Source organism: Martes martes, assembly GCF_963455335.1.
Source record: "Martes martes genome assembly, chromosome: 10".
Taxonomy (NCBI): Eukaryota; Metazoa; Chordata; class Mammalia; order Carnivora; family Mustelidae; genus Martes; species Martes martes.
The window spans coordinates 88,967,677-88,977,221 of NC_137898.1; positions in this window are offsets into that span (position 1 = coordinate 88,967,677).

Here is a 9,545-nt window from a genome sequence, read left to right on the forward strand (position 1 = left end):
TTAAAAACATGAACTAACAAGTGCTTCAGACTGGAGGTTCTGGTAACATCTCATTTCAAAGTTCCCCTTCAGAGCCTCAAGTGCCTTGATATCATCATTAACAATATTTTAATCGTTTGTAAACCATAATTCATCCCCATCAGAGACTTGTGCTGATGGATTTTATGGAGCATGGCCTTATGAGTCAACCATTATGGGGTACTTGGAATGAAGTGCCTGGCATGCTGGACCAGGAATCCGTTAAACCAGGAGTTTAACTCTTTGACTTGAAAGAGTTTGGTTCCAGATCTCCAGCCCTTCTCTCTAAGCAAGTGGGCAATCATTAAAATACAGTCAAATGCCAGGAAGTCTATCAATTGGTTAGCCTTATATGTGGTCATGGGAATATGAGTGTGGAAATGACTGGTAGAAAGAAACAATATGTGTGTGCCCCTGCTGGTCTACTGGAGAACACTTATCCTGTGGGGTGATTCCTTGGGGAACTGCCTGCTCCTCCATGTACTGAATATTTATGAGAGCCTGTTCACTTCAGTGAGCATGCTCATGAGTTTTCATTCAAACTGAATTTTGCCATTATGCCCTCTAGTGAGTATTTATAACACTTGCTCTATGGAGTATTGTCCCACTCTATATTTTCTGTGTCCCCCTAAGCATTTATTTACTCAATTTGTACCATATTAATTTGCACATGGTTATTTATTGTCTTGGGTTCTTAAACCTCTGTATGTTTCCCAGTTGAGTCTTACAATTGGTTGTTCCCAACAATGCCTAACACAGCTCAGCTCTGAGTCAATGTGCAACAGAGACTTGATGTTTACTGTATGGTATCTACACACCTCTGGTACTCATTGATTTCTCAGCTGCAGGCAAGAGAGTCTGCTTAACCAATTGGCATTGGATCTACCCTACAACCCCATTGTACCAGCAATTATGGAGGCCTGGCTGACATCCGTCATGGCTAGAAGGGAGATACATACTGAATTCTTAGGAGAGGGCTGAGTCCAGATATTAGGAAGAACAAGTTGAAGAGGCTGAAGGTGGACTGTGGAATGGTAGATATTGTAGGAGTTGAAAGCAGGAAGGCAAAAACATTGAAACCAAAGTAATATGAGGCATCCTTAGTGACTGCTGGAAAAGTCCAGCTATAATTAATAGATTGTTTTTATGGAGAAGAAAGTGCATAAGAGATGGACCAGAAGCCCTTTAGACTGGCACAGTTAAGTTGGTTGGTCCAAAATCAGAAGAGGAAATGCAGCACAGGTACGTGTTTTCTGTCATTAGAATCTTTGCTTATGTTTTATTACCTCTGCAAAAGACATAATATATTTTAAAATGTAGTGGATATGAACTATAAACAAAATAGTTGAACGAGGTTTTGATACTCAGACCAGAGTAGATGTTAAACTACAATGATCATTTAGCATGAGGTGGGTAGAATGGTTGCACATGACACAAAACATTATATACATAGAACACTATGTTGCAAGGACATGCTGCTTAAGAAAATAATCTTCTCATCTCTCATTTTCTAGAATATGAGCTGAGTTTGTGGCAAGGTAAAAATGACAGACAGTAGCCCTCCCTTATCCTTGGGGGATAGCTTTCAGGACCCCAGTGGATGCCTGAAACCATAGATCGCACTGAACCCTGTATATGCTATGTTTCTTCCTACACATACAAACATGATTAAGTTTGATTTATAAATTAGGCACAATAGGAGATTAACAACAATAACTAATAATAAAATGGAATAATTACAACAACATACAGTAATAAAATTATATTAATGTGGTCTCTCTCTCTCAAGATACTTTATCATTCTCTACTTACCCTTCTTGTGATGATGTGAGATGATAAAAGGTCCACATGCTGAGATGAAGTGAGGTGAAGCACGGAAGCCCTGTGACATGACATTAGGCTTCTATTGACTTTCTGATGCTATGTCAGAGGGAGGCCATCTGCTTCCAGATGGTAGTTGACCATGGATAACTGAGACTGTAAAAATCAAACCCACAGATAAGGGTAACTACCATACAAAACTTTTTGCCCCTATATGTTGTGTAGGTGCTGCTGTGATATAATGGGAACGGTTTAAGGGTGCTTTTAATATGAACATGGAGGGATACCTCGGTGAAAGTCAATTAGGATTTAACCTTAGGAGGACAAACCCCTATTCTGAGGAAAGTAGAAGGGAAGGGTAAACCAGCATGCTTGATCAATTCATATTGTATCTGTCTTCTAATACAGAAATTTGTGTTTTCCTTTTGATTCTAGGAAGAGAAATACTTATATGCTTCCAACCTCATCAAGGAAATGGGGAGGGTAATTACTTCTTCTCCTCTGTCTTCTTCCCCCTCCCTCTTCTCTCTCCTCCTCCCCCTCCATCTCTTCCTCCTTCTTCTTCTTTTCTACTTCTTCTTCTTTGCTTCTTCTGCTGCTTCTCCTTTTCCTGCTCCTCCCTCTTCTTTCTTTTTCTCCTCCTCCCCCCTCCTCCTCCTCCCCCTCCTCCTACTCCCCCTCCTCCTCCTCCTTTCCTCCTCCTCCTCCTTCTTCTTCTTCTCCTCCTCCTCCTCCTTCTTCCTTCCCATCTTTTTCTCATTCTTTAAGCAAACAGGAGTTTAAAAACTATATACTTCTTGTATACATAGGAGTAACTTAAGAAAACTGAGTAACCTCCAAAATATTTCAAACTATCAACTCAAATAGCATTTTTAGCTAAAGACCAAAGGAAGATTTGGGGTACTGGGGAGGCCAGTTGAGGAAGGTTGTCAAGCAAAGCACAGTAAACAAAGGCATCGTTTTTACGCAGATTTAAATTCAGACCTTATCCATTGGTAAGAACTTCTAGAGATTTAGTCATCTTTCTATTCCTGGTACAGAGAAAAAGATACCCTTATGAATGGAGATTTCCCTTATGAATGTAAATTTCCCTCACAAAAAAGCAGCTTATGCTCAGTTTTCAGACATACTCCTGCATGGGTTCTTTTTTTAAAGTTTTTATTTTAATTCCAGTTAATGTAGAGAGCTCTATTAGTTTCAGGTATAGTAATTCAACAATTCTATACATCACCTGGTGCTCATTACAACAAATGCACCCAATCACCTATTTAACCCATCCCACACCTACCTCCCTTTGGATAACCATCAGTTTGAGCTTCATAATTAAGTGTCTGTTTCCTGATTCTGTTTCTCTCTCTTCTCCCCCTTTGTTCTTTTGTTTGTTTGTTTCTTAAATTCCACATATGAATTAGTTCATATGGTATTTGTCTTTCTCTGATTAATCTCAACATTATACTCTTTTTATGCATCCATGTTGTGGGATATGACAAGATATCATTCTTTTTATGGCTGAATAATATTCCATTGTATGATATGCCACATCTTCTGTATCCATTCATCAACTGATGGATATTTGGGCTGATTCCATTTCTTGGCTATCGTAAATAATGTTGAAATAAACATACAAGTGCAAGTATCCCTTTAAATTAGTGTTCTTGTATTCTTTAGGTAAATACCAAGTCATGTAATTGCTGGATTATAGGGTAGTTCTATTTTTAATTTTTTGAGGAACCTCCATAGTCTTTTCCACGGTGGCTGCACTAGTTTGTATTTCTACCAACAGTGCAGGAGTGTTTGTCCTTTTTTTTCGGCATCCTCACCAATACCTGTCTTTTATTGTGCTGTTAATTTTAGCCATTTGGATAGGTGTGAGATGATAGCTCATTGTAGTTTTGATTTGTATTTCTCTGGTGATCAGTGATGTTGACCATCTTTTCATGTGTCTATTGGTTATATGCATGTCTTCTTTGAAGAAATATCTCTTCATGTGTGCTGCCCATTTTTAATTGGATTATTTGTTTTGGGGTTATTGAATTTTAGAAGTTCTTTATGTATTTTGGATACTAATCCTTTATCAGATATATCATTTGCAAATATCTTCTGCAGTTTCATAGGTCGCCTTTTAGTTTTGTTGTTTCCTTCACTATGCAGAAGCTTGTCATTTTGATTTAGTCCCAATAGTTTATTTTTGCTTTTGTTTTCCTTGCCTCAGGAGACCTATCTCAAAAAAACTTACTATGGCTAATGTTAAACAGGTTACTGCCTATGTTGTCTTCTAGGATTTTATTATTTCAGGTTTCACCTTTAGGTCTTTAATCCATTTTGAGTTTATTTTGCATAGCCTGTTTAGAAAGCGGTCCAGTTTCATTCTTTTCCATGTAGTTGTCCAGTTTTCCCAACACCATTTGTTGAAGAGACTGTCTTTTTCTCATTGGGTATTCTTTCCGTTTTGTTCAAAATTAATTGACCACATAATTGGGGGCTTATTTCTGGGTTTTCTGTTCTGTTCCAATAATCTATGTGTCTAGTTTTGTGCCAGTACCATAATGTTTTAATTACTACAGCTTTGTAATATAACATGAAGTCCAGAATTGTGAAGCCTCCAGCTTTGCTTTGCTTTTTCAGTATTACTTTGGCTATTCAAAGTCCTTTGTGATTCCATACAAATTTTAGTATTGTTTGTTCTATTTCTGTGAAAAATGCTGTTGACATCTTGATAGGGATTGCATTAGATGTGTGGATTGCTTTGGGTAGTGTAGATATTTTAAAAATATTTGTTCTTCCAATCCATGAGTATCAAATGTCTTTCCATTTCTCTGTGTCATCTTCAGTTTATTCTTAAGTGTCTTATAATTTTCAGAGTCCAAGCCTTTCACATCTTTGGTTAGGTTTATTCCAGGGTTTCTTATTATTTTTGGTGCAGGTGTAAATGGGATTGTTTTCTTAATTTTTCCTTCTGCTGTTTGATGATTGATGTATAGAAATGCAGTAAATTTCTGTGCATTGATCTTGTATCCTGCAACTTTACTGAGTTCATTTATTGATTCTAGCAGTTTTTTTGGTGGAGTCTTTTGGGTTTTCTATAAATAGTATCATGTCATTTGCAAATAGTGAAATTTTTACTTCTTCCTTGCCAGTTTGGATGTCTTTTATTTCTTTTTGTTGTCTGATTGCTATGTTTAGGACTTTCACTACTGTGTTGAATAAAAGTGGTGAGAATGGACATCCTTGTCTTGTTCCTGATTGTAGAGGAAAAGCTCTCAGTTTTTCCCCATTTAGGATGATATTTGCTTTGGGTTTTTCATGTATGGCCTATATTGAGATATTCTTTTTTTTTTTTTAATTAATCAGACCTAGATAATCCTTTGATCAAAGATGCATATTTGGGGGTGGCATATTCTGCTCCACTTCAAATGGATGTAAGGGGTAATTTCTTTTTTTTTTTTTTTTCATATTTTCTGGAAAGAAAATTCCACAATATCACTAATAAGTTTTTTGTGATATCTAAAAATATTTGCAGACAAAAAGATCTGGATATGATCTTAAATTGCAAACTGAGTGATGACTGCTCTCTTTCATTGTTCATTGTTAGTGAAATACGTGCTCCATTCATAGGATCTGGCTTCTTAGCAGAAGCAGTTTTTTTATTTGAAAGTTCAGAACAACATTTAAGATGCACAATAATGTCATAAGTTAATGCAGGGTAAGATGGGATGAACCCAGAAATGCCCAGTTCTGCCCTTCATATAATCTCTCTTTGGAGGGCTTATAAGGGAGATATCAAAGGACTGATAGCAGGAGATAGGGTAGGATGTATCACTTCATTATTGGATGTTCCAATTTCTTACGAATTCCAAGCAGAATTTGGTAGAGTTGAGCTGGGGTGAGCATGTCCTTAATGGGGTCTCCTACCTCCTTTTGAATCTAAATCTTATGTATTTGCCATTTGCCATATGGTTTAGCAACTGGAAGTAATAACCAGCATTATCAAGCAGAGAGAAAGGAAGCCCAAGAAAAAGGTCTTGGCTCAGCTTACCAATTCCTGAACACAAAGTGAAGAGAGTTCCATCCAAGTGCATGACATTTTAATGAACCAGAACGCTATTAGGAATAGGGCCCCATCAGGGTTTTGTAATATGATCAATCATATTGATGACTCCATTTGTCTTTGGAGTTCATAAGGAGTTGAGAAAGAAGCATAAGAGTAAGTGGGCAGAGGGCAAATTTAGAGAAAATTCTTACTGTGAGATGTTGTCATTTCAGAATTTACCTGCAATTGTGACCTAACTTATTTTAGATTAATGATGGAAAGAGGCATCTTTATATATCATATTTCTCCATTATTGTGCTTTACTTCAATATTTTGAAAGAATTCTTACCTTTTTATGTGTCTACATACATATCCATTTGTAAAAATATGCATATCTGTATATGTATGTAAAACATATGACTGGGAATCATGACATCTTTTGTACTATTAATAAGATCATCATCCTATCTCTGTGATGATCTGTTAAGATCTGTACCTGTGGGCAGCACATTGGTGCTATCAATGACCAGACATTCACAGCACGGTGAATCACACCATTATCTTGCACCACTCACTAAAGCATTTTTAATTACTATAGTGGCATGATTTTTTAAATGGATGATCATCTTAAAATACATTTAGAACAATGCCATTGTTTGCATACTTTTAGTGATTAGAGTCAAAATCATGGTATTATGTTATTAATGGCTTACATTATTATATGAATGGAGCAAAGAACATTTATTGAATAACTTCACTGCTTTTTGCACTCCTTTAAGAGCCTCACTTAATTTTCCTAACAGTTCTAAGAGGTTAGAACTATACTTTTTTTTTTTTTTTTTTTTTTTTTAATTGAAGGAGAAGCCTGGTCATTTTGCTCAGTATACTCCAGCAACAAAGCTGGGATTTGAACTCCTATCTCTATGACTCCAAGGATCACATTCTTTCTAGTATCCTATATGGATACTAGCTATATCCTATATCCAATATGTTTCTAGATTTTTGGCATAGGTGTGCTTGGAAAGAATCAAGCATTTGGGTAAGGAAATGGGTCTACTGATAAGGATGTTTTATTTGGCTCTGAGGTGCCTGAGTATGGAGCATGCAGAATATCTGAAGCCAGAGAGAGCAAACTGAAGGTTGACTAGATCATCACAATTTCAGTCTGTCACAGGAGTGAGTGCATGAGTCAGGGTAAGTTCCATAAGACTCGGGATATATTGGCTTGCTTTTATCAGAGGCTTCTTATGTAGCATTAATTACAAGTTATATAGACATCAGGAAAAAGTAAGAACTATAGGATAATGCATTCTATATAATTTGTGTTGATACCTAAAGGATGTTAGATTTAAAACTCTGGCTTTTATACATATGGTGTCCTCATCACACTGACCCATAAATAATAAGCTCTTTCAGAGCAACTACTAGGTGCTTCACAATATTGTATCTCAAGTACTTGGCACGATGTGTGACACAAATTAAATATTAATTAAATATTTGTTGAAGAAATAAGTGACCAATGAATCAATAATTATTTTGGAATGAATGTAGATCTCTGGTTGCCAGCTTCCCTGGAAATACTGTTGTTTAGAATTATGTTCTTGGTTTTGTAATGTCTTCCCTTCATGGATGATGTATTTTTTTAAAAATTAAGTGGTATGAAAATTAATTTTATTTTCAGACTATTTAAAGACATTATGGCCCCACAGAGATACTCTGGGATATTATGAAACAAACTTTGGGAAATTGCTGACCTAGATACAGTACCAAGGTGATAGGTGCTACATAAATATAATAAATTATACTGAGAGGGCTCCCTAGGCCTTTCTTTCCTAAGAGTACAGATGGTACAGAAATAGTCTGAAGAAACACTGAATAATGTCTCAGGGCAGAAAGACTTAACACCTTGTGCTGCTTTTTCCACCTATATTCAAGTTATCTTATTTAATATCAAATTCATTTATTAAATAAATATGCATTGATAGAATGTGTATGTTTATGACGCACCAGACATGGGGCAAGGGTTTTGGAAGGTAATGGTGAACCAAACTCATCTGGTCCTCCTCCTCCCACAGAGTCTGTAGTCAAGGGGCAGGGGAGTAACAGACATTAATTAAGTGAACACATAAATAGGTACATAATAGATACGTTATTGCTCATTTTACTTCTTCAGTTAAAAAGCAGATACTGCAAATAAGCCTGTTTAACTCTTAACATTTTTCCCTGCTTGTCCTTTGACACATGCTTTCCCTTCTTTTTCTAAAACATCTGATGGTTTTAAGCCCCCATTAAAATGTAGAAGTGAAAGGTCATTTTCAAACATTAATTGAGTTTTTGGTTTGGGTTGTGGTTTTTTGAGAGGGGAGCAAATGAAAAGAAATAAAGATATCTTATCTTCTCATAACTGTACCCTTATAATATAAGCTGAATTGGTATTTGTTGAAGTAAGTTGAAGACTCAAGACAGAGACCAAGTGACTGGGTTATATCATAACTCAGTAACAAAGCAAGTGAGGTAGAGAGGAGCTTTGATATGGATTGTACCATACAGTTTGTAGAAACTCCGTAGGTACTATTGACGATGATAGCAATGAGCTATTTTGGGCTCTGGTACACTTGAGAAATAACATCATTTGAGAATTCAGAAAATGATATGATGAGCACAAATTTTTATCTCCATCTTTCCTGTTCAATCTTGTTATCATGCAACAATTTTCCCTGCCCCCAATGTACACAAATGCACAACATCGTTATCATCTGGCTATAAGCTGGTGGGTTTTTCCAGGAGACAGTTGTTAGATTGATATTATATTCCACCCCTGGCATTTTCTGTATCTGCAGCATCTCTTTCCTTGGCTGTACAGGGGCTGGATGGGAGCCTGTGGGAAGTTCTTTTCCAGACCATCACAGCCGTTTGTAAAGTTGATTCCAGAATACCAGTAACTCTCCTCGGCGTTTTCACCTTTCTGAGAGTTAACAGTGTATGGTTGAATACACCACATGCCTCTATGATTATGCTTTTTTTTTTTTTTTTTGTAATTAATGTAAAATAGTTGATCCAACTGCAAAATAATTAAGGGGCTTAAAAACAGACTATCTTTCAATAAAAGACACATCTGGTATTTTCCAAACACTGGAAGCAATAAATAACTACAGTATGCCAAACTAGCTGGGAATCTGTAGAAACTGAAGGGGGCTGCTTTCTTACCTTGTGTTCTCATGGAAGCATGGAGCAAGCTGAGGGATCCCATAGGCTGGTGGGGCACAGGCTTTATGTTTCTCTCCGTGGATCACGTCAAGCCGTGCACTTCTTTTTGAGTTAAGGAACACCCTCTACAGAATTAGCCGTTCAGAGTACTTTTTGGGCACATCAATCTTAAGGAAGGCATGGGAAGATTACCCTCGTGTAGGATGGGCACATCTGTGTGCAGGAGAGAGAGTTTGAACTTCTTAGGCCAAAGACTAAACTCTGCACTTTATTGGATTAGCTTGTAATCCTTAGGAGTGTTCTGTCCCTAAGTATGAGGCAGGAGATTCCTTGGGTGGGGGACATTTTATAGAGGTAAAATGTAGGAAAACTTCCCAACTACATTCTGGGCATAAAGATGTTAATCACTTTGATCCCACAAATGCCACATAGCTTCTCCCTGTGATCTGTGGGATAGTGGTTATGCAGG